At 38.9% G+C, this 27,176-nt stretch overlaps 1 protein-coding gene across 2 annotated transcripts in view; it reads right to left on the bottom strand.

The window, feature by feature from the left end:
• LOC120780489 (protein phosphatase 1 regulatory subunit 14B) overlaps positions 1-27,176 on the bottom strand; it is a 38,850-nt gene that overhangs the window by 9,605 nt on the left and 2,069 nt on the right. The window contains exon 1 of one of the 2 annotated variants that reach the window (XM_040112764.1): positions 25,080-25,315. The exons of the other annotated variant lie outside the window; for it this stretch is intronic. The gene's annotated coding sequence lies outside the window, so the exon portion shown is untranslated. Of the gene's footprint in view, positions 1-25,079; positions 25,316-27,176 lie in introns of those variants that run through there. 2 annotated transcript variants of the gene reach the window in all.

The raw sequence follows: 27,176 nt of genomic DNA, 5'->3' as shown, positions 1-27,176 counted from the left end.
TATTAGTTATATGGGGTCTAGACCAGTGGTCGGCATTTCTTAGCACAATTGTGCAAACTAACTTCACAAACGTGCAGAATGACGTTACGCAAGGTCACTCTGGATTATCGGGAGAACTCAAGCCATTCGTCTGCTATGTGGTTTCTGCGAAATTCTCCTAGCTTGGAGAGCTGTGCATTGTGTTATTTGTTCAGAAGCATGCAGACCTCTCCATATAGGTAACGGTTTGCAACATAGTAGTATGTTGCCAACAACGTTTCTTTGTCCTTTTCTCAGGAGCTGCTGACTATTACTTGAGGATTTTGTTGCGGCCTTAAAAGCGGTCATATGTATATGGAGTGAAGAAGCTTAGGCGGTCAAATGTAACGCAAAACATCCTAGGTTTGTTAGTAGCTGGAATTATAACGCCATCGACTTAGATTCAGTCTTTACTCCTCTGTCCATTTCGTTGATATGGTCGCTATGCATTTAGTGGAGGATGGTGTTAGGCTCGTTGCCAAGAAAACGCGAGAAAGATCGGTGAAACAGCTGTTTACTTGCGAATAAATACCATCGATTCCACTGTATGACGTCAATATCGTACAATGATCTGTATATGAGGTATGGGAAATTCCCTGTGGTGGTTAGGGAAGTCTCTCTCCCTTTAAAGCGAAAATTTCATAGGAAGTACTTTAGAATATTCTCTTGGCTTGAAGAAAAAGAAGCTAAAATTAATTGACCTCTAAGTTGACCAATGTTTTAATGATTAGAAAAATTGGCAGTTTTGCAACAGATTTGGGAGGATTGTGGTTAATAAAGATTTTTTCAAGTTGTAACATAGCTCAGAACTATGTGCATATATTTCTACTGAATTAATGAATTCGAGCCAAATGTCAGCTAGGAGGAATGTTAGTTTGTTTCCGCGCAACTTAATTTGCTGGTTGTGATTTTTATCATTTTGCATATTGTTCTTAAAAAACTGTCACAAAACTCCGGTAATTAAGAATGAAAGCGGGAATTATAAATTGTAAACAACTTTCTTTGCCTATTTTATGAAATCTTTTGCGGTTATCAGAGATAATTTAATACTACCAAATTTTTGATCCGGAAGGTTTCCGGTTATAAGGACTGTCCGTAATGGTGAATTTCTATGTATGTATGTATATAGCATCAAGTTAACTTTAAGTTTATATATGAGGTAATACTATTCACTCCCCACAATATTCTATTTAGGATCTTTTTCTCAAAGAAAAAACTTTGATTTGAATGTAAAAATTCTTTGGTTACCTTGACTTAAGTATATAAATACGCCGCGGAGAATAATAAGCAAGCATTTAGGATTAAACATTTTGCGAAATTCATAGCTCATAGTACATATCGTGAAAGTACTTACTTTTTTGCCAATGAACACGTGTACCAAGTGTGACTTATTACAATATTGCCACGGAGCGCACATTTAACTAAAGCTGCCATTTTAGCACTTTGTCACTATTACAAACCATAAATAACGGATTAAATGAGTACCTTTAATATTTCCTATATATTGACCAATAGATGCGGTAGTCAAACAGAAGTTCGAAAATATTTCTTCTTGCTATATGGGCAAGGGAAGTATTTACCCGATTTTATCGACAAGGCAGAAGGGCTGCCTTGACTACTTCTAGATGATACAAAAAACCGTTAGACGAACAAAACTATTTTCTCTATTTTGCGAGAGAATAAAAATGTAAAGTGTATCGTATATTGTCGGTTTATAACATCTGCAGAGGGGGATGTAGTGCAGGTCGCCTCCACGCTGGTGCATCCTGGGTAACGAAAAATGGCCTGCGGTCTTCACTGCCTTACAACTCCCTAGATGACTTTCTGGCATTGAACTGGCTTTTAGAGTAGCAAAACTTTTCTGGATATGTTAGAACCCTGGGCTGGTGGTGGCGGCATTCTGGCACCTGAGTATGATGGGGTGACACCCATCAGAAATGGCTGTCGGGCTAATGTCGAAACTGCCTCCGTCCCGTTAAAACCCTGGCAGGCCTCAGAGTACGTTCCCATTCAGGTATCTGAGCAGTACACTAGCACGCTTGAGTGGGCCAAGAAGGTGCTAAGTGAGAGCGAGGCCGATAGGTCACGACTCGAAACGAAGAGACCTGAACCAGCGGTTAAGCGGCAAAGGTCGCACGAGGGAGAAACCTTCCTTGGCAAAAAACCGAGAACGGGGGCTGCGCCAACCTTCAGCGAAATCGCTAAAATTGCTGGTGCAAAAGTACTTGGTGTGCTCGACCGCAGCAGGGAGGACGGTGCTATCTCCCACGAAGAGTGGTAGAAAGTAGCGGCGGCTATCTCTTCAGTCTTCCTCAAGATGATTAAGGAAAACCCTGGGCTGCCCCCAAAATGTGTAAGTGCCGGTTGGCACCATGGGCTGCACAAGCTGACTAGATGTGCCGATGAAAGATCGGTCGTCTTATACAAAAAGGCAGTCTCTCTGGTGGGGAGGTTTGGAAGGGAGTCAGACTGGAGGCCGTGGAAAAAGAGGATCTTCCTCTTCGCCTTAGGCCTCGTATCTGGCAGCCAGCCGAACCGTCCACTGCGAAGGATATCGATGAAATCCTCAGATACTGCAACCCCTCATTTCCCGCGCATGAATGAAGGGTTATAAGGCTGGTCATATCGGCAGGCGCTGATAATGCTTAACGCGGAGTCCATCGGTACTCTCAGCAAAACCAAGGGAGCCATCAGTTATGGTAGTACTGAAGGTACTCCCAACGGATGCCAGGGCTGATGGCACCCAAGCTGCAGATGCGGAGGAGAAAGCAAAAGGCGTTAAGTCGGACGTGGCGAGTTCTGGAGGCGGTTCGTCGATCGGGGACTGCGTCTTCAGCCGCGAACAATTGTTTGAGGAGGTGAGGGTCGATCACGACTTGAGCGCTGAACTGGCCCTCCTAGAGGAGAGTCTGAAGGATGAAATTCCACCAGATTAACCTCCACCACGCAAAGGCGGCCTCCGCCAATCTACTGCTTCGTCTGGAGCAAGACGAAGCCGATGTGGTCCTTATCCAGGAACCGTGGCTAACTGGTAACGGAACCTCTGGACTGAAATAGAGCCTGTATCCTGGTCAGAAACGAACTAACGGTATTTCTTTTACTTAATTTCAGCAACGCTGACGTAGTGACAGCAAAACTCCACGTATATGCCTCACGACGATGAGGTGGAGCCACCTCCCGTATTGCTAACGAGGACCTTGGCTGAAGCGTCCCGGAATGGTGCCGATGTCATCATCGGTTCGGATGTATTGGGAAATTCTCCAACTTTTGTGACCGCAGGTAGGAAGGAGGTTCTCGACCTCGCCCTCATCCTCAAACTGGAGGGTCCTCGATGACCACTCCTTTTCTGATCATTGGTATATCGGGTTTAGTCTAGTCGGAGAAGGTCCGCCTAGAAAAGCTTTAAGAAATCCCAGGAACACGGACTGGGAAGGTTACCGCAGAAGGTTTCGGCAAACTCTCCCACGCGCACTGGGGGTGGACGCGTTGGCCACCACCGATGTGGTGGAAGGGTGGGTCGAAGTTTTCAGCTCGGCGTGCAACACTGCACTGGAGAGCTCCTGTCCACTGAAAATACCGAAGGGCAGAGGGAAACCTCAATGGTGGACTTTGGAACTCTCGGAAATCAGGCGTCCTGTAGACGCTTATTTAACAAGGCCCGTAGTAGTGTGCTATCTGACGTTTGGGTCCTGTATAAAACAGTCAAGTCCGAGCTAAGAAGGGCAAAGAGGATCTCGTGGAAGAGCAGAAAAAGGAAAGGAAGAGAAGGAAAAAGTAGAGGGCTGTCACGAGTCCTCTAGATTCAGGCGCATCCTCGCAAAAAGCCCTGTGTCCCTGGGGTATCTCAAGGATGTAAATGGGAAGTGGGCGCTGAGCAGTGAAGAGACACTTCAGATGCTCCTTGATGCTCACTTCCCTGGTAACACGTCCTCTGCGCAGGTATCTCTCGGAGCATTGCTTGCTGACTGCACGGCCTTTGTCGACCTTCTGGATGAGCGACACTTGACTTGGGCTTGGGTTCAAGTCCCCGGGACCGGACGGCATCATACCAGCACAGCTGCAGCAGGCTGTTAAAGAATCATGCGGCTGGTTGGCACCGATCTATGCGAACTGTATCAGATTAGGTTACATCCCGGGGGCCTGGAGACGAGTCAGAGTTGCGTTCATCCCGAAGGTTGGCAGAGGCTCCCACGTCACGGCCAAGGATTTCAGGCCCACCAGCCTCTCCTCCTTTTTACTAAAAACTTTGGAAAGACTGCTGGACTGGTATTTAAGAACGCGTATTCCGAGAGACTATCTATCAGGAGCGCAACATGCGTATCGTAAAGGAAGGTCAGTGGACACTGCCCTGCACACTATCATGTCGTGGCTTGAGGAAACAATTGAGGCTAAGGACTTCGCTGTTTGGGACCTCCTTGATATTGAGGGAACTTTCAACAATGTCCTGCCAGAGGCAGTCGTAACTGCTCTGGACGGTCTTGGGGTTTAATCGAACCTCAAGCACCTCATTTTCAGTCTTCTGTGCGACAGAGTGGTCGAAACAGAATGGGGCAGCGCAAGCGCGCGGCGGAGTGTGAGCAGAGGAACCCCCCAGGAGGGGGTTCTTTCTCCTCTTCTATGGATCCTAGTTGGCTGTCAGGTGATTGCCTATGTAGGCGATGTAGCACTTATGGCTAAATAGGCGGTCGGAAGTGGACTCGCCATCAATCCAAATAAAATAGAAATGGTTTTATTTAGTAGCACATACAAAATCCCTGTGGCACCGTTGCTGCAAGTGGGAGGTATTCGCCTGCAACCGGCGGATACAGTGAAGTCTTTAGGGCTCATCCTGGATAAGAAGCTTTCACGGAAGCCGAATATCGAAGAGAGCCAAAAAGGCATCGATTGCCCTATACTGCTGTAGAAGAGCTATTGGCAAGAGGTGGGGCCTCTCACCGATAGTGGTCCTCTGGTTCTATGACACCGTAGTCAAGCCCATAATGATCTATGGAGTCTTTATGTGGTGGAGGGCTTTACAGAAGACCACACTTTCAAAGAAACTTGAGAGCGTTCAAATTGCTGCGCTCATCAGCATGTGCGGTGCATTAAGGTCCACACCAACTATTGCACTTAATGCAATTCTGAACATAACGCCGGTGGATATTGCCGGAAGGTGTATGGCCGCAAAGGTGGGTATTAGGCTCAGGCAATCTGGGTTCCTAAAGAGCGTGTATCTGAACACTCGGATATCTTCACAGGCTTTGACTGCATACCGGATCATCTGGATCATGGAGTCGCCATATCGAACTTCGGCGGCTCCTTCTCTGCCCATATACCGACGAGGAAGATTTGGGAGGGAAGAAGCCGTTGAAGGAGAGGGGCATTAAGCTTCTTTACGGATGGGTCAAAGCAAGGGGGGAAGGTTGGTGGAGAGGTCTACTGTCGGGAGCTCTCCATCAAATCCAGCTTCAAACTTCCCGACTATTGCAGTGTCTTCCAGGTTGAGGTTGCAGCCATCAAGGTAGCAGCAGATTTGCTGCTCAGGAGAGTGTCTACCTTCAGAGAAGTGTCCATTCACTCAGATAGCAGAGCGGCGATACTAGCCTTGAACTCATTCACAGCGCGATCAGGGTTGGTCGGAGAGTGTCTGGCGTCACTGTCTCTGGCGGCGAGAGCTTTTATTTAAGGCTTGTATGGGTGCCGGGCCACAGCAGAATCGCAGGTAACTGCAAAGCTGATGAGCTAGCAAGGAAAGGCACCCTAGAATCGTTATCGGTAGAATGGGAACGGATCGGTGCTCCTGCATCCTCTTGTGTTCTACAACTGGATAGCTGGGCCTCGCGGCTGCTTGGTCAACGCTGGGCCAGCACTAGTACCTGCGCGATCGCAAAAGCCTTTTGGCCCAAGATAGATCGCAGGAGATCTAGTGAGCTCTTTTCTCTCAGCAAAGCTAGCCTCTCATTAGTGATGGGGCTCTTGACGACCCACTGCCCTATTGGCATACATGCTGTAAGACTGGGAATCTTACAGGACGCCGCATGCAGAAGCTGCTTGGAAGAAGAAGCGGTAGAAACTAGCCAGGACTTCTTTCTTGACTGCCCTGCTTTTGGGAGATCAAGACTTGGACACTTGGGGTCACATACCTTCAGACATCCCACCGATCTGGCGGGCGTAGAAATTAAGCGCCTTTGCAAATTTGTAATGGCTACTAAGCGGTTTGCTGATCTTTAAGTCCGAACACGGGAGTTCTATTTTCAATGGCTTCACAAAAGACTACATTAGTCCACGTGCGATCTCTGATCAGCCATCTAACCTAACCCAACCTAACCTAACATCTGAAGAGATAGGTATTGCAAAAATTCTAAGCTAAGCCGGAACATTGATATGCCGACATAAGTCCGTTATTTTGATATCTGTAAAGTGCTAAAACTAAGTCACATATTCAGATAAAAAAGTGTACTTCAGTACAGAACATCGAAGTAAATAGGGATGTCTGTGGCCCTCTTAAAGCCTTAATGTTCATATGTATAGTGCCGGAACAAAACTTTGTAAAATGTGGACTTTTATATATGTTGTTGCCCTTCTAACTATAAAATTCGGGGAATCATATACACATAACAAATGTTTTGAACAAACTCGAAACTCGCATATTTTTGTCCGAAATCTAATTGAGACGGTTGTTTGTATCTGCCAAAACTACAGTTGAAATCCGGGTGACTGTCTGCCCTTAACTGACAAAATAAATATATCAGAGACATTAAATATCATTATCGATGTGACACAGAAGAATTTTATAAAAGTCAGAACCAATTTAGCACGCCTACGTTTGATATACAGCAATTTATAATATAGCAATGTCAGAGGAATGTCTCGTACCAAATTTTGTTAATCTCGAATATGTGACTTCGCCTAAAAGTGGGCGGTACCTCTCCCGTCGTACAAGCTTCATTAACCCCGGCCCCAGCTCCGTTAAAAGCATCTCATACCATCTCGGCGATAAGATTTTATGTCTCTGGCGTATATAGTCAATTATTTATCGCGCTTTTAGTAATTTTTAATAGTACCGTTATATGAAGAGTGAGGGAGGTTATCATCCGAGTTTTTCCCTTTTCACACTACCGACAGTGTGACTTCGTACAATATTTGTGCTATGCACATTTGGTTATTGTAGCTTTAGTGGTTTAGGAGATATGTACATTAAAATTACTAGAAAGCAGGGCCACGCCCACTTTTTCAAAAATGTTTGCCCACAAAAGCCCCTTGCTGCTGAGGTCCACTGTGCCAAATTAGAGTTTTATATCTTACTTTAGTTCTTAGTTATGGTACTTTATATGTTTTTGATTAATAGCATTTTGTGGGCCTGGTCCGATTACGCCCATCTACGAACTCGTACTTATACGCTGTAGTAACATGTTGCAAGAGTATAAAAATCAATGAAGGTAATGGAATTGAACATTGTATAAGAACTGGGTTTAAAGTAAGCTATGTCACATTCAACAATTGTCGAAGGGTTAATGTAATACCATGAGCAAAAAGTATTAAAGATTTGTTCATAATTTTAAAACTCTTAATTTATTTTTTAAATCTATGTCATCCCGCTCAAAATAAACCCTTGGCTTCAATACACTTCTGCCAACTTTTTTTCCAATCCTCGAAACAATTGTTAAAGTCAGTTTCCTAATAGGCTTCAAAAAAGCAAGAGTTGTCGGTCATAATTCCAGACTTATTTTACGAATAGCCTTACGCATATGGCGCATAACAGTTAAATGATATTCCTTGTTGACATTTTGGCCATTCGGAAGGAATTTGGAGTGCACCACACCTCGAAAACTGTCAACATAACCTTGATTTTTGACCAGCCTTGATGTGATTTTTCGGCTTCGGCTCAGCTTTACCACGATATTCGGCTGACCGATCGTCTGTTACCGAATCGTAAGCATAGATCCAAGACTCATCGCCAGTTATAATACGTTTCATGGCATCCTGGTAGTCGGATATCACTGTTTCACAGACGTTAACGCGACGTTGGCTTTCCGAAAAATTTATTGAATTTGAAACCAATTATGCTTTCACTATTTTTAGGCCCAAATGATCTTTCACGCTGCCAGTAGATCTCTGACTGTTAACCGTCGATTTTCAACCACCATTTCCTTTCTTTTATTGATGTGTTGATGTTTATGGTCATCATGGACATGGTTCATCATCAACGCGTTCTCCACCCTCTTTGAATAATTTGTAACAATCAAAAACACTTGCTCGCGACAAAACATTCTGAGCGTTTCGGCACCAGAAATTTGATTCCGCTCGCAAAAATTAATGGAATTTCTTGGTTGAATAATTTCACTCATCGTAAAAATCGCCGAATTCACTTTAAGTAAGTATGTAATTCAGAAAGACAAGCGTATACTAAACACTAATGATTATTTTGATACCAACCTAGAAAAAAATATTTCCACGAATGGGCTTTCACGCGAAATTTAAATTAAAAACTCTTGCTATTTTTTTGCCCGCAGTAGTGGGCACACATAAAGAGATCATGACATCTTTCAGCACTTTCTCAAACGGTATGAAAATTGGTGAAATCGTATAATAACCACCCCCACATCGCATATAACGGTTATGTTGAAAACTGCTAAATGCAAGATAAGTCGTTGAGTAAATGCGCTAGAAACACTGAAATGTTTATTTGGTCTGTACAATGAATCACATTAGGGAGGTATATATGTATATATATGGATTGAAAATTTTTGGAAAAGTGAGCGTTGCCTTAATTAGATTAATATACATATCTACCAACTCACTGAAGCTAAATCAACACAAAATGCTCGGGAAAAAATCTTTTCGAAATCCCTTTATACGGTGTGAAAATAGACGTAACCGAGTTATAAACCCTCCCCCTCTCCATAAAACGATTATGTTTAAAATGACTACAAATACGATAACTCAATAAATAAATGAGTAGTACCCGAGATGATGAGAAAGGATTTTATTAGAATTGGTATCAAAATTGGGCAATAGCCGTAGTTTAGGTAAAAACCCATATCTCAATAACTGCTCGACTGAATTCGGTAGATAACATTATTCTGACATTCCTATACATAATACGGTGTGAAAATTGGCGCAACACAACCACAAATTACACAATATTAAATTACATATTATTCTTTAACTTTTAAGAGTGTTCCAAATAATATATCGGGATAAAATTGTCAATCCTACTCCTAATTCTGAAATCCCCAATATAAGGATTCAGTATCATATCGGTAAATTTGTAAGATATCTTAGCAAAATTATGTGAGCATATAACACTGAATACCATATATTAAAGCTTAATGAGTATAATTGGTTATCGAATTTTTTTATACCGGGAACCATGGGGGAAATTCACACAAGGGCTAAATGTTTTATTAGTAATTTTACTACTCTGAAAAAATAGAAAGTAACAGAAACATAATCCAGAAATTTTCCATTTTATTTCAGAAATAAAATTAAAGACTGTCTCCATTTTTGAATATAAGAAATAATGCTAAGATACCACTGAAGTTACAAATTGTAGCAAAGTATGCAGATTAAATTGTTAATAAATCCAAATTAAATCCGTAACTGAAAGAGATAAATTTGAAGCGACTCGGTTTGATAACGAACTTGAAATAGATGGTGCATCCAGCTCCATCTGCGAGATATTTGATTGTTACATTCTCCGCGGTTTATGCTCCAAGTTTTCCAACATAGAAAATCTAATAACTGGAAAAATAAGGAAACTGCGGGGAAAGCAACGATATTCATTGCAGCCGTGAGCAAATTTCAATTTATAATTGGGATTTTTTATGTGATATTTTATCTCTAGCACTCATTTACTCAGCGTGATTCTTCGGAAAGAATCGAACGATCTGACAAAGACATCAAACATGATAGTAACGTTCCGAAATCGAAGCCAAAAAGCCGAGGAACATTTTCGATTCATTTATTCAGACACGATAAAAATGGCGACAAAACTGAAAGTAGACGAAAAAAAACCAAGAATCTGCGGCCGACAAACAAAACCCGAAAATCTCCGCGTGAGAACTTGGGAAGAATACTACGGGGTCTCAGTGTACATTCCTCTGTTGGATAAAATCGGCGAAGATTTGAAGACGCGCTTTTCTAGAGAAGTTTTGGATGGATTTGAGTTTGCTGCTTCCAGAAAAAGTATGTCCTTTGAAACCCAAAGAAATAGAAAATCTTATTGACTACTTGATAGATAAATTCAATGGCCTTTTAGATAATGACAACGTCGTGGGACTTTTGAAGCTCAGAGGTGAAGTTGATCACTGCCAATGCCATTGGGGGAAGAAGCAAAAGTCAAAAGAGAGTATTTCTGGATTTGCTCTTGATTTAATGAAATCATCCCTTGTCCTTTCCAAAATACACCTGTTATATCAATTTTTGGCTTTCCAACTGACGTTTGTAAACCGTTTATGTTGTTTATTATGTGAGGCATTTCAAAGCTTATATAAAAGTGGTTTAGAGCTGAATATGAACGAAATCGGTCTAAACCCTTCTAGGGTATTTACTCTTTTAATGCTTTCCGCAATCATTGTTTTTCGGTTGATTTGACGTTTTCAGAAACGTCAGGTGTTCGGAAACAACCGAACTTAATTCTCTTTATTTGTTTAATATTAGGTTTTGAAACATCTGAAATTATTTCCCCATATTTATGTATGCAAATTGCAATTATAAAAATTTTCGGTTACACCGTACATTTCTTTCATAACTGTAACAATAGACATTTTAAAGGGAATTTATTGTCAAAACTAAGATCACATTAGCTGCAGATTTTGAACATAAATTTCAACAGATCATCTATGTACTCGTATAAGAAATCTCTAACTAGATTTAAATAGCAACTATGTATGTGATATAATATGAAATATAATATAATAACGTGTATATAAAAGCTATCATGTTATAAGAGCATATGAAATTCACACGTTCCCGTATTCAAAACATAATAATTATGTAAAAATATATACAAAAAAAAAACAGTAAACGTAACAATGGCAAATTGTTATACTTGGAATTTTCTCATGTTTCTATTTATTTGTGTGCCAATTACAGTATACTTTTTATACTAATGCAACCAATTGCTACAGAGTATTATAGTTTTGTTCACCTAACGGTTGTATGTATCACATAATGCCACGCCCACAAATCGCCCTTAACCGAAAACATAAAAGTGCCATAACTAAGCACTATATTAAGATTTAAAACTGTAATTTGGCTCAGGGGATCACAGTAGCAAGGTGGGCACAGAAAATTTGAAACAGGCACCTCGGAATATTAATATTAAGAGCTCATCTTTTGAGTGACTTTCTTTTTCACATTTTCGAAAGTTTTAGCCTGTTTTTCAGTTGATAAAAAAGGTTGACTCAGAATGACACACCCTAATATTTATATATAAAATTGCTTCGATTTCGATCCACAGGTTGACGTTTTGTACCATAAAGTATTTCCCTGGCTTTACCTGGCTTATAAGATGTTCGGTTGCACCCGAACTTAGCCCTTCCTTACTTGTTGTTATGTAAGATTTTGCTTCGCTTAGTAATTGTGTGAATGGTTTCGTTTTTAGTTTGTTGTACTTGTATTTTGCCTCATTCTATTCGTGAATTAATTTCTGTTGTCATTTATGCTCGTAATAATATTTTTGTATATGGTATTTACCTGAGAAATACGCTGAGAAAATAACTAAGTAAACATAGCGGTTATTGTTAACAACACAAGAGAAAAACACAAAATGTTGATGCACCCGATGTAAACCAAAATAACTTGAGCAAAAATCATTGCATTAGAGCAAAGAAACGAGATACATACGACCGATCCAAATCAAGTTTTTGTATGGAAAACTTTTTTGTATGACAAGATGTCTTCACGAAATTTGACACAGATTTTTGTGCAAGACAACGCTTCAATATCAGATATGCTCAAAATATGGTCAAAATCAACATAAAGATTTTTGCTCTTGTAAAAAAGCTTTGGTGTAGCTGAATTTGCCGTTTGCTCTACAGTCTTGAAAATAATGTTTTAAATACATATATAAACATTCACATATTTTAATGAAATTATAAATTCTTACTGTTTAAAATGGTACAAAACTATTAACAAATTTAATAGAGGCTTTATTTACCTCTACTCTGGCGGAAGCAGTGAATATAGTACTTATATTAGTTCGCAAAAACTAATTTTTTTTAATTAAATATTTACATATCAGTTGTGATGTATAAAAAATCACTTCATAGTCAATCAATTAATTTTTTTATTGAAATAATAATTGTTGTCAAAACGAAATCAGGGTTTTCTAACAGTTTTTTTCGATTGCAAGGATGTCGTGAACCATGAGTTCTTTTCAAAAGGTTATACGATCAATAAAGAATCAAATATGCCCAATTTGCGCCAAGCAATCCGTCAGAAGCGCCCAGGTTTGTCTAAGAACAAAAACTGTCTTTTGCACCATTATAACACCCCTGTTGCCTGTGCGTGAATATTTGGCTTAAAACAACACATTAATGGTGCCGCAGGCACCGTAATCCCCAGACATAGCCTCCTGTGACTTTTTGTTTTCACAACTGAAGAGGCCCATGCTACGATACGATTGAGTAGATAAAAGAATTCCATCAAAGAGGAGTTAAACAAGATGACCAAAAATACTTTTTACGTGCTTTGAGGATTGGAAAAAAAATGCGGCAAATATGCCATATATCGGGGTGATTACTTTGAAGGCGTCAAAATAGATATTCATGAGTAAATAAACACTTTCTTAGGAACTAGAAAGGTTACTTAGTAATGTAGAATATAATATTTAGCTTAACACGCTATGGCATGTAAATAGTCTTTTCTTGTTTCTTGTGCTATATTTAGGTCAATTATTACATACATATGTTGTTGTAAATATAAAGTTCTTAGCCCAAATTACTAGCCTTACATGAACTTAACTTTCCAATACTAATATTTATTTCCTAAATATTATAACTGAATTATATGATTTTTATAATCTAAATATAGTGTAAGTATAAAGTAATCAGAAAAGTATTAAAGGCAACTTCGCAATATAAAAGTAAATAGAAAGAATAAATTGTGAAAATAGCGTGGGATGCTCGATATATGTAAAATATGTCACAAAGCATCCCACGCTTTTCTTACAATAACACACGAATTTTTGCAACAATTGCAACTAAGTTCTATTGACGGACTTCATGAGGTAACATCCCCAAATGGGTTAAGGCTGATTGACTTCGACGGGGCCCGAAATATGGTTATCTGTAGTACTAGATTCCAACATAAGAAGATTCATCAAGTTACCTGTCCGTCTCCGGATCGAAAAACTACCAACCAGGTCGATCATGTTGTGATAGACGGAAGACATGTCTCCAGTGTTTTAGTCGTACGTACGCTCCGAGGTCATAACATCGACTCAGACCACTATCTTGTTGCAGCCGAACAGTTTTCTACTCGACTTGCAGTCCTGCTCTCTGAGAGCACTCATCAACAACTCGGTAAAAAAGAACTGTGATGGCATTTCAAGTGCAAACGAAACCATTGGTTTTCGGAATAGGGAAAAGAACTGCTGGTCCGATGAGCAGAGTCGTGTTACAGTGGAAAGAAAACAGCCTTTCTACCTCGCACTTTCAGAGCTGGAGTGTTTTTCGTCCATCCGGACAACATGAATGACCTAGCCAGCGTAGCCGTTGTTTTTTAATTCGCTGAACTATGTCAATGTCGTCGTATATCTCGTACAGCTCATCGTTCCATCGAATGCGGTATTCGCCGTGGCTAACGCGCAAAGGACTATAAATCTTTCGCAAAACTTTTCCCTCGAAAACTCGCAACGTCGACTCATCCGTTGTTGACATCGTCCAACACTCTGCACCATATAGCAGGACGGGAATTATGAGTGACTTATAGAGTTTGGTTCTCGTTTGTCGAGAGAGGACTTTGCTTCTCAATTGCCTAATCAGTTCGAAGTAACACCTGTTGGCAAGAGTTATTCTGCGTTGGATTTCTAGGCAGACATTGTTGGAGGTGTATACGCTGGTTCCAAGATAGACGAAATTATCTACAACTTCAAAGTTATGACTGTCAACAGTGACGTGGATGCCAAGTCGCGAGTGCGACGACTGTTTGTTTGATGACAGGAGATATTTCGTCTTGCCCTCGTTCACTGCCAGTCCCATTTTCGGTGCTTCCTTGTCCAGCCTGGAGAAAGCAGAACTAACGGCGCGAGTGTTGAGGCCGATGATATCAATATCATAGGCATACGCCAGCAGCTGTACACTCTTATAGGAGATGGTACCTTCTCTATTTAGTTCTTCGGCTCGAACTATTTTCTCCAAAAGCAGGTTGAAAAAGTCGCACGATAGGGAATCGCCTTGTCTGAAACCTTGCTTGGTATCGAACGGCTTGGAGAGGTCCTTCCCGATTTGGCGCATGGTGAATGTCTGGTCGGTTGTTGATTTGCCAGGTCTAAAGCCACACTGATAAGGACCAATCAGTATGTTGACGGTGGGCTTTAATCTTTCTCACAATACGCTCTATAGTACCTTATATGCGATGTTGAGGAGGCCAACCCCACGGTAGTTGGCGCAGATTGTGGGGTCACCTTTCTTATGGATTGGGCATAGCACACTTAAAATCCAATCGCTGGGCATGCTTTCGTCCGACCATATTTTACAAAGAAGCTGATGCATGCTCCTTATAAGTTCTTCGCCGCCGTGTTTGAATAGCTCGGCCGGCAACCCGTCGACCCCCGCCACTTTGTTGTTCTTCAGGCGGGCAATTGCTATTCGAACTTTTTCATGGTCGGACAATGGAACGTCTGCTCCATCGTCATCGATTGGGAAATCGGGTTCGCCTTCTCCTGGCGTTGTGCGTTCACTGCCATTCAGCAGGCTGGAGAAGTGTTCCCTCCATAATTTAAGTATGCTCTGGGCATCGGTCACTAGATCACCTTTTGGAGTTCTACAAGAGTATGCTCCGGTCTTGAAACCTTCTGTAAGCCGCCGCATTTTTTCGTAGAATTTTCGAGCATTACCCCTGTCGGCCAGCTTATCAAGCTCTTCGTTCTCACGCATTTCGGCCTCTTTCTACCTCTATCTTCAAATGCGTCTCGATTCCCGCTTCAACTCTCGGTATCTATCCCATCCTGCACGTGTAGTGGTCGATCGTAACGTTGCGTGATAGACAGGCTGTTTTTTTTCCGCTGCGACACGGCACTCCTTGTCCTACCAGCTGTTCTTTTGCACTTTCCGAAAACCAATGGCTTCGTTTGCAGCTGTACGTAAGGAGTTTGAAATGCCGTCCCACAGTTCCCTTATACCGAGTTGTTGACGAGTACTCTCAGAAAGCAGGAGTGCAAGCCGAGTAGAAAATCGTTCAGCTGTCTGTTGTGATTGCAGCTTCTCGACGTCAAACCTTCCTTTTGTTTGGTGGCGTGCGTTTTTTGCTGCACAGAGGCGGGTGCGAATCTTGGCTGCAACAGGATAGTGGTCCGAGTTGATGTTGGGACCTCGGAGCGTAGGCACGTCTAGAACACTGGAGACGTGTCTTCCGTCTATCACAACATGATCGATCTTGTTGGTGGTTTTTCGATCCGGAGACTGCCAGATAGCTTGATGTATCTTCTTGTGATGGAATCTAGTACCACAGATAACCATATTTCGGGCCCCGGCGAAGTCAATCAGCCTCAACCCATTTGGGGATGTTTCGTCGAGGAGGCTGAATTTACCGACCGTAGTGCCAAATGTTGCTTCTTTGGCCACCCTGGCGTTAAAGTCGCCAAGCACGATTTTGACATCGTGGCGGAAGCAGCTCTCATAAGCGCGCTCCAAGCGCTTATAGAAGGCATCTTTGATCACATCGTCCTTCTCTTCCGTCGGGGCGTGGGCGCAAATCAGCGATATGTTGAAGAACCTCGCGTTGATGCGGATTGTGGCTAGACGTTCATTCACCGGAGTGAATGATATTACTGGTCGACGAAGTCTCTCTCCCACCACGAATCCAACACCAAACTTGCGCTCCTTTATATGGCCACTGTAGTAAATATCACAAGGACCTATTCGTCTCTGTCCTTGTCCCGTCCATCGCATTTCTTGGACGGCGGTGATGTCAGCCTTTGTTTTTACGAGGACATCAACCAGCTGGGCAGCGGTACTTTCCCAATTGAGGGACCGGACATTCCAGGTGCATGCCCTCAATTCGCAGTCCTTATTTCGTTTGCTATGGTCGTCATCAAAAGGGGGGTCTCTTATCCGAGGCTGTTGTTGGTTTTTCATTGGAGTGTTTATTTACGTGGCGGGTCCCAAGCCCAGCGCACAAGATGGCCGATGTATACGGAATGGGGCTCGTAGAAGTATTGACCCAATTGGACCCATTTTGGATGCACAGAATTATTATTTTCAGTAAAGGATTCTGTCTCAATTTCAATTATTAGTGCAAAATTTTGATCAAAGATTTATCCTGTATGAATGTGGTTTTTATAGCTTTAGTGGCTTATGAGATATGTTCATTCGACCTATTAGAGGCCGGGCGACGCCCACTTTTTTTAACTTTTATACTCTTGCAACCAGTTGCTACAGAGCATTATAGTTTTGTTCACCTATCGATTGTAAGTAACACCTAAAACTAAATGAGATTGATATGCATATGACGAGAAAAGTTGAAATCCGGTTGACTGTCTATCTGTCCGTCCGTCCGTTCAAGCTGTAACTTGAATGAAAGTGAAGATATCTTGATGAAATTTCGTATACAGGTTCCTTAAATTGTTTAAATCCAACCAAAAAAGTTTAAGACCCTAAGTACCGAATAAGCGAACCCCAGTACATATAGTAGACTTTTGATCGAAAATGTCGGTCAATGTGTTATATATATAACTGGATTTAAGGGATATTCTTCTCTTATAATGGTACATCTGCGTATCAAAAATGGGTTGAATCGGACCAATACTTTCCTTAGCCCCCATATACTTAATATAAAGAATTGCGAACTTCCGGGTTTTTTTGTTTTGTACTGCATATATCGCCCAATACGTGAGTTATACCAATGAAAATAAGAGAGTGTGTTTAATTCATAAGAGTGTATCTTTGTGCCTAAAATAGATAAATTTTAGCGAACACGTGGCTTAACCCTTATATAACTAATATCAGGATTTTCAAACATCCGGCTGACTTTGCTCTATATCAATGGTTCCCAAACTTATTTTTTCTACTGCCCACTTTGAGAATAAATATTTTTTTAGCGCCCCCACTTTTTCACCTATTTAAAAACCACTATAACTTCAAATTAATTATTGTGACCTATATGTATGTATATTAACGGAGAATTCTAAACGAAACTTTTACTATAAATCCAGCAACTTGAAACCTAAGCGCAGTAGGTAACATACAACGGCGCTTAGGTCTCAAGTTAACTCTTACGGGCTCCACCTGCCAATAAGAATGATTATTGAAACACAACTTTATAGTATTAAAACAGAGAATCTTTTTATTAAAAATAAAACTAAAATAATCGATCCATATATAAGAACTAATGTGAAGGATGAATCTGATGCTGTTTAATAAGTTTGTTAATATCAGGTTCCAATTTACTCAAGAACAGTCGCAAGTCGCCACGTTCGGTAACAAGCAAACGATTTCTCTTTTTAGTAAGAAGTGTTGTCACAGCACTAAATCCACATTCACACACAAATATGACGATGGGAATGCTATCAAGAATCGTTGAACGATTGACCACAATCCAGGGTACAATTGCGGGATCGGTTTTTGTAGCCAAAATTCTTGGTAACCATTTTTGAACTTGATTTTTTATTTCCCTCGTTTGTTGTCAATTCTATAAGTTCTTCTTCCAGCTGAGGTGACATTGCTGTGTTGACATTTGAAAACGGATCCAACACCCAGTCTGGTATTTCCAAGTTCAAAATGTCCTGGTATCGTTCGGTGAAGTCAATGTGGAGGTTTTCCAAATGTTGGCAGTAGGCAAACAATTCGTCGTTACAGCTTACTGATAAATTCGGAAAATAGTGAAACTCACGTCTGCCCAGTTTCTTTTTGTGTAGAAGCAGTTTGGCTGCGAAAGCAGCAACGACGTTTTTTGTTTTAATAAAATTTAGTTTATCGCCTTGCAGTTGGAGATTCATGTCGTTGAACAATTTCTACAGGTCTGTCATGTAAGCTGTATCATTCTTTGATGTTATGAGCTTGTCTTGAAATTCTGTATCTTTAGTTTCCAAGAACTCTATAGCAGAGTAAAACAGGTTGTAAAATCGAGTCAGATAATTGCCTCTTGATAGCCAACGAACTTCAGTATGAAACAACAAACGATTGAAATCCTCGTCATTAGTAACACAAAGCTGATGAAATAATCTATCATTCAAAGAGCTGTTGCGGATTTCATTGACTGCTTTGATGACATATTGCAGTGATTGAAATAGTTTTTCACTTGAGTTTCTAGCAACTAAATGTTGTCTATGAATAACGCAATGTACACCAAGGACATCCTGTCAAAGCCGGAGCGCCATCCGTAGCAACTGAAATAATATTTTTCAAAGGAATTTCTTTCTCATCACAAAACTTTTCCAATATATTGAATATGGTTTCGCCTTATGTATCGGTCTCTAAATTTCTATCAAATAATAGTTCTTCACATATTCTCATCTTTAAAAAAACTCACGTAAGACAACAACAATGCTCCATTAGTTGGTAAAGTGGACTCATCCAGCTGAATTGAAAATTGACTTGACCTCAGGTGATCCCAAAATGATTCTTCAATGTTTTCAGCCATTTCATCAATTCGTCTTTGCACAGAATTATTACTCAAAGGAATTTTTCAGATAATATCTGCGGCCGGTTTATGAAGCACGGTAGTTATTACTTCATTTATTGCTGGCAATATTAACTCTTCTGCGATGTCATGTGGTTTGCCTTTTTGAGCAATTAACAAAGAGATATTGTACGAAGCTCGAAGTCCGTCGTCATCTTGATTAGCAGCCGCCGAAAATAGTTTTGCTACACCTGGCTGAGTATTATGCTTCTCTAGGTCCTGAAAATATTCTACATTCTTGTCTCTCTTATCTGGATGCATTTTATTCAAATGATCTTGCAGTCATGAAGGCTTCATTGCTTCATTCGAAAATGTTTTTAGACATTGAAAACACAAAGACGAGGATGGGTTTGTGGGATTTTCAATGAATCCGAATTCAATGTATTCCGCACAGTATTGCCGTCTCTTCTTTTTTACTTCCGACATTGTTTTGCTTTGAGAAATACGTTTAACTTCGCGAATAGTGTAAAGGAGGCGTAAGTAATGCTCATCTATTGCGCGCAAAACCACAAATGAATATAAAATAAATATTACATTGTTTATATAGGAATGCTTAAGCATAATTATTAAATAGTAGTCCAAAAATATGAATTCCTATTTTCCCCAGAAATACATTTGTAAGAAAGGATAAAGATCCTTTTTTATTTTCCACATAAAAGATTTAAGGAGTTCAAAAGCTCAAAACGTGCGTTACATCAGCAACCTACCCGACGTCATTTCGCAAGTGATAAAATAAATTATTCAAGAGCTCAAAGCATTCGCTACATCAGCTCAAACCTATCTACCCTACACCTTTGCGCAAATGATTATATTATGATAGCAAAAGTCCACATACAGATATGGCAATGGCAATAGCAATACGTTTGACAGTTAGTATTCTATAAATTCTATGCTGTCGAGATGCCCTGTTATGAAACGGAGCGACCGATTGACATGATTTTAATTTTTTCTATATTCAATAAAATAGGACAGATATATGAACTACGTGGAGAGAAATATAGAACCGAGTTTGAGCAATCTTTTAATTCATATTAGTTGATGTTCACAAGTTGTTGTTGAGAGTCGAGAGCTCATGTAGTCGTTGTCTAAGAGGCGTCCTAGCTAAATAAAATTACAAATAACCCCCCAGGCCTCTACACAACGCCCCCATTTTCTTTCTGTGTCTCTTACCGCCCCCTTGATACCTGCAGCGCCCACAAGGGGGCGTTATCGCCCACTTTGGGAAACACTGCTCTATATGATTGGTTTTACACTTTAAAGTATTTCCCTGCTTTTAATTCTTGCTAGTTGCAAGAGTATAAAATGTTCGGTTGCGCCCGAATTTAGCCCTTCCTTAATAATATCTAATAATGCGTAAATAGATAAAACCGAGTCAATAGTCCCCCCATCACCCTTATTAAAATTGTTCCAACTTCCGGTGAACTGTATACAGTCCAAATACTTGTATGTAAGATATCTTAGCAAAACGATAGAACTTAGTCCTTCCTTACTTGTTATTATTAGGAATAAATAGGGCAATTTGGATATCACCACTAAACATGATGGAGTGAAACTTAACCGAAATGATAAAATAGATTTTGAACAATTGTTATTGGAAATAAGAAAAGTTTGGGCTGTGTGGAAAAAATTGACTCAAGGAATAATTATAAAACCAGCTATCATTCGCAACTAGTCATTATTTCAAATAAGCAATGCGTTTTATGAAAATCGCTATTTTTGCTGAAAGACGAAAATTAATAAAGTGGGACTTCAACCATTAACAGATAATTATATCATTGCTTGAATATATTTTACTGTACCATTTATCTCTTTTGAAATTTCGTTCATATTTACATATAATAGGTAATTGTTATATACATCGCTACTTATTGCTGGACAAATTTTCATAAGCTCCACTTTGCAAAAATCTTTATGATAACAAAACACACTCAGAAGTAAACTACCAACTTCTTATCAAACAAGTAAACTATAATTTATGCAAATGAGCTTATATTTAATATGATCTCTTGATTTCAGGCTAGAGAAGTGAGGAAGGATTATCCTATACATACAAATTGTCAAGAAAGTATGGGCAATTCTTCATTTACATCTCCCGCTTATATGGAAGACAAGTAAATTTTGTTTCCTAGGTTGGTACAACTGATGATGCCAAAATTAGCGCGATCTGTCAACAAGTGTGTTTACAGCAGCTATTTATGTCAGTCGACCTCAGCAGTGTTTGTCGAAATTTACAATGACCGAAAATATTGATCAACGTAGTATTTGTGCGAACGAGTTTTCGTGTGCCGACACATTGAAAATGTTGCAAAAGGCTTTTGGTGAATCTGTTCTATCAAAAACGCGCATTACGAGTGGTACAGAACATTCAAGAGGGGTCGGGAGACCGTCGAAGACATGCCTCGTTCTGGACGGCCTTCGACGAGTGTGACCGATGATGACGTTGCAAAAGTGTAGGAAATTGTTGCCGAAAGTAGCCATATAAGCTTGAGAGAGAATGCCCATAAATTGGATTGCTCCGATAGAGCTGAATTTTCTTCAAAAATGGTATCGAGAGCAGTTAGCTGCAGACATGCTGGATCGAGTCCAATTCGAATCCCACCTTCATGGAACGCATAATTACTGGTGACGAGACAGCCCCATGTCGAATATGACACACTTGCGCGCTAAAGCCGAAAACTACGCCAAAGCCGATCGAAAGAGAAGGTTATGCTCATTGTTTTCTTCAATATTCGTTGATAAATATCATTGAACAAGCACCGTATTCACCTGACATAGCCCCCTGTGACTTTTTCTTATTCTCCATACTGAAATCTCCACTTCGCTGAAGGCCATCCCGGAAAGTGCCTATAAAAAATGTTTTTATGATTGGAAGAAGCGTTGGCACATGTGCATCACTTCAAATGGATGCTACTTAATAAATGTACATGCATATACAGTCAGCGTCATATTTCATCGTACGGCAATTTAAAGAAAGTTTTTCTGATTTCAATCCATTTAAATGAAAAACTTTGCTACAAGTTTGTCATGTACATTTTTTCTATAGCTCTTGTCATTTACGAGTTATGTATATACAAAAAATGCGAATTTCGTGTAAAAGTGAGGTTTAGAGCCCCGTACTACCTCGCCGGTGTGAGTTACAACTTTGTTGCACTGGGCACTTTTGTAGAGTGCACAATTCTGAGAAATATGCGTCTAAAGTCAAAGCGATGCCATAAAATACCTCTGAACTGTAGGAATTTAAAAAATGCGAATTTCGTGTAAAAGTGAGGTTTAGAGCCCCGTACTACCTCGCCGGTGTGAGTTACGACTTTGTTCACTGGACACTTTTGTAGAGTGAACAATTCTGAGAAATATGCGTCTAAAGTCAAAGCGATGCCATAAAATACCTCTGAACTGTAGGAATTTAAAAAATGCGAATTTCGTGTAAAAGTGAGGTTTAGAACCCCGTACTACCTCGCCGGTGTGAGTTACGACTTTAATGCACTTGGCACTTTTGTAGAGTTAACAATTTTGAGAAATGTGCGTCTAAAGTCAAAGCGATGTCATAAAAATTCACTCCTCTGAACTGTAGGAGTTTAAAAAATGCGAATTTCGTGTAAAAGTGAGGTTTAGAGCCCCGTACTACCTCGCCGGTGTGAGTTACGACTTTGTTCACTGGACACTTTTGTAGAGTGAACAATTCTGAGAAATATGCGTCTAAAGTCAAAGCGATGCCATAAAATACCTCTGAACTGTAGGAATTTAAAAAATGCGAATTTCGTGTAAAAGTGAGGTTTAGAGCCCCGTACTACCTCGCCGGTGTAAGTTACGACTTTGTTGCTCTGGGCACTTTTGTAGAGTGAACAATTCTGAGAAATATGCGTCTAAAGTCAAAGCGATGCCATAAAATACCTCTGAACTGTAGGAATTTAAAGATAAAAAATCACGATTGTAGTGTATTTTCAATGGAAATTTTTACATGCCTTGGTCCAGTTCTTAATGTTAATATTAAGGGCTAAAATTTTCAGGGAATTTTTTTTTGGGGTATTTCCAAGGAAATTTCGTGACGAGATTGAATAAAACTAATAGTTAAAAAAAAAACACCCTAATATACATATATATATATATATATATACATATATATATATATATACAAGTGGATCCGGACACATGTTAAGTTGTGGGTATACATTTTTATATTATTATTCACATAAAAACTATAAAATACAGTGAAAACTTCACTTACTAATAAAGGGACTAGAGGACACTAGAGGTTAAATTTTGAATATGTTCATACTAATAAATGTCAATGAAAAAAATAATGAATTTAAGGTTGTTTTTCTTAGTTAGATTAACAGTATCTGTCAATTCTAGTTAAAAAATGTTTTTACAGAAAGAAGGAATCATGGTTAAATTTACCACAATATTGAGAAAATGGCCTTTAAGATTTGGCATTTTGTATGCAATTCGACTTCTATTGCTAATTCAAGAGTTCAAGTTATGGAGAACTTCGAGTTATTGAAGTTTGAGTTATGGAAGTTTAACTGTATTATATATTTTTTGGGAGATTGTGAATATATGCGTATTTTTAGAAATATATTCCGTGAAATCTCCCATAAACAGACACTGACGAACAAGCCTTTCTGTCCAGTTACTAGAGTTGGCCGGTCAATATGTTAATGGAGATGTCCACTTTGTACAAGCCGCGTTTGAACACATATACTATAGTTTGCTAAAAAACTGCAATGTTGGTTGCAATATGGGGTAGGATATGCAAACTTGTATCTTGTTTATATGTACATAGTTTTAAAATAGGCCTAATCAGAGCGAGATAAAGAGAAATATGATGATTAATTATTGATAAAATATTTCATTCATGCGTTTAAATTTTTATTACTAAAGGCTTTAATACTAATATACTTGTATATAGCACTATTCAACACTAATCTAGGTATAGAACCACACCGATTTTTTTCGAGAAATTTAGTAAGTAAAATGTGTTTATATATTCGTCGTTCTCCGAATCTAGTCTCCAAAATCGAAATATCTGCGTCCGAAATTAAATTTATTACAAATGCCATTATTAATTATAATATGCCAATTACCAAAAAGTCAAGCTTATATGAAATATTGTTAAAAATGATGAAGCGTCCTTTCTCCTGATATGCATACTTGCATACTTATCGTATAAAACTTTGAGCAAAAATACGTATGCATACATTTATTTGTATATTTACTTTTATAATTTTAATGAAAATTACTTTGAATCTTCATAATAAATATCATGTTCTTATTGTTCATAGATTTCATCCAAATTTACTCTTTCAATTTTACACATATCAGCTTTCATGGGGCTTAATTTTTTTCTTTGTACACGGTACCATGGAAACGCAGTTAGGCGAAGATTTTCGTTCATCGAAATGGCTTCCATCAGGATATTCAAATTTTTACAAAAATTAGATGACGTTTTTCTTTTTTTCGAAAACCTAACTGGTGGCTTTTACCATAGCCTGGCATATAAGCCTAACAGAAAATTCTTGTACCCCATAGAAATAAGAAGAAATAATAATTGTTGTTCAAATTTGTACTTTTTAAATACCTCACATACTACAACTAACTAATAATGCTTGATATAAGCTTAATTTTGAGCTTCGAAGGAAAATATTTTAATTTTGGAGGTAAACTTCAAAAAAACGCAGAAATTATCTTTTTGCTAATGACTCAATTGGTTCGGAATGAAATGTTTGTCATCTATTTTTATTTATCCTTGATTTATCTCTTTTAAAGTGCATATGGAATTCAAACTGAGGGATTTTGTAAGTGGGCAAGAAGAAATATTTTTTATTTGACAAGATATTTTCAGATTTGGCATGAATTATTATCCAAGACATAGCTATGTATATCAGCCAAAAATGTGTTCAAAATGTGTTCAAAATGTACATATATAATGGCATATAGCTGCTAGAAACTGACACAACTTTTTTTATTTGACAATATACAATCGATCAAAATCAAGGTAAAGATCATTTCTATTCTTTTATGCTATAAGAAATTCCCCTATGAAGGGTGCTATAGCTTCGCTGAAGTTAACGTTTTCTTAATTAACAAATAAAAACAAAACAGAAAAGTTTTTGTTCGTATGCAAAACTTGTTTGAGCAGATTTTTTTTTTTTGTTATACAGACACAATTGATCGAAGGTCTATCGGCAACGCGGTCAAAAGATAGAAAACTAATGCAAAGTCGTATACATACTTACGTATAAAATATGGATACTGGGTGAATAACATGCGACTGATGTGTATTGTATAGTATACCGTTTTTCTTGTTGCTTTTTGAAGTAAGTATTCACCGCTTTTTATCATCTGCAGTTTTACGATATTCCAGTAATGCAGATGTTTATGCGTCTTTTCTGTTTATTTTCTCTGCTTCACACAACAATACCTCTTATTTAAGTTTTGGGATACTCATTAATTGTAAAAGAGTTGTTCTTATTAAAGTCAGTTTTTATTTGTTCCTATTTGCCATATGTTGAAATATAAAATCATCATAAGTATATGCCCAAGAATATCAAATAATGTTTTAAATTATCTTATTGAGAGATTAATAATCACCGCCAACTTGAATCACACCTTTCTCATTCTCTTTTGTGTTTTGTATTTACAAGCTTCAGTTTTGTTGAAGTAAATATTTGAAAGATGCCATAAGTGTAAAAAATGAATAAAGAAAGTGTAGAAATCAACAAAATTTGAAACGATTTGCTGTCACATGTACTCTGCACCTCTCTTCTCACTCCGTCTCAACAAAAAAGGATGCATAGTATATCTTTAATACTTTCGAATAATTAGATACTAGTAAAACAATGGCTTCACGTTTACTTCCTTTCTTTCTTAGTAAACTGTTTAATTATTTATACCAATTATCTAAATACACACATAATGTTATGTACTTACATACATAACATAAGTATGTGCAACCATGTAAATATACTAATTTTTCTACAAACACCATCAGATGCACAAATCTGCGCCTACCAGAAATAACAGCAGGTAATTTAAAACAGGCAAAAGTCTATGAATATGCAAAGTTTTACTCACATACCCTAGCTATAAAGGCTTCACAAAGCTATGTGAAATTACACATAAACTTCTCCACTTGTATGATAAATAAATATTTTTGAAGGTGTCGTGAATGTATGTGTGAATTTAATTGCTAACATTTCATTTACTTCGTTACGTTTCGTTGGATGTGCACAAAAAGTCTTAAAACTAAAAAAATAATAATCACCACAAGGTAAAAAATAACAAAACTGCAGACATAAAAAGTTCTGCTAAAACAGAACAGGCGATAGTAGGGTAACAAACTTGATAGTTAGCTTTAATAAGAGAAAAGAAGTAATGTGGAAAAATTAAAAATCAAAGAGAGCAGTTTGCTCGTTCTAACTACATAGCTAGGAGTGGATAGTGACTGCGGCTGGATATGTACATACATATGTACATAAATATAAAATTCTACTGTGCAAGAGCCCACCAAGTGATCCCGTTACCTGTTGTGGAAATGATTGCAGCACTACGTTGACTCTGCCTAGTACACATTAACATATGATGTTGTAGAAAAAACAAAATGTTTCGAAATTGCAACATAATGCCTTGAACATTTTTTAGCTGATGAGGTTTCTGACGCTATTTATTTTAGTTTTCTCCTGCTCAAATCGGATACAAGACTTAATCATATTTCTTCTATTACGTATTCTTTGTAACGTTACTTTCAAACAATTTACGTTAATTACTTTATCCAAAAAGCAGAAGAGATGTATTTTTATACTCTTGCAACCAGTTACTACAAAGTATTATAGTTTTGTTCGCCTAACCGTTGTACGTATCACCTAAAACTAAACGAGATAGATATAGGGTTATGTATATATACATAAATGATCAGGATGACGAGAAAGGTTGAAATCCGATTGACTGTCTGTCCGTACGTCCGTCCAATAACCAAATATTTTAAGAACTCTTACCGACAGTGTGAAAATGGATGAAATCGGGGGATAACCCCGCTCACTCTCCATATAACGGTAGTGTTAAAAACTACTAAAAGCGCATTAAATCAATAACTAAATACGCCGGAGACATTTAATTTTGCCACCGAGAGGGTATGAGAGAGCTTTATTGGAGCCAGTGTGAAAATTGGATGATGGGGGTTCCACCGCCCATTTTTTTGTGAAATCCCATATCTCGGGACCCGACTGACCGATTTCGACAAACTTTAGTACGTAGCATTTTTCTTACATTTTTATGTCACATTGTGTAAATGGACGAAATCGGACAACAACCACGCTTACTTCCCATATGGCACA

The sequence above is a fragment of the Bactrocera tryoni genome, unplaced genomic scaffold (assembly GCF_016617805.1).
Source record: "Bactrocera tryoni isolate S06 unplaced genomic scaffold, CSIRO_BtryS06_freeze2 scaffold_25, whole genome shotgun sequence".
In the NCBI taxonomy this organism is placed as follows: domain Eukaryota; kingdom Metazoa; phylum Arthropoda; class Insecta; order Diptera; family Tephritidae; genus Bactrocera; species Bactrocera tryoni.
The sequence above is the reverse complement of the archived record's forward strand: the minus strand, read 5'-3'. Positions and strand labels throughout refer to the sequence as shown.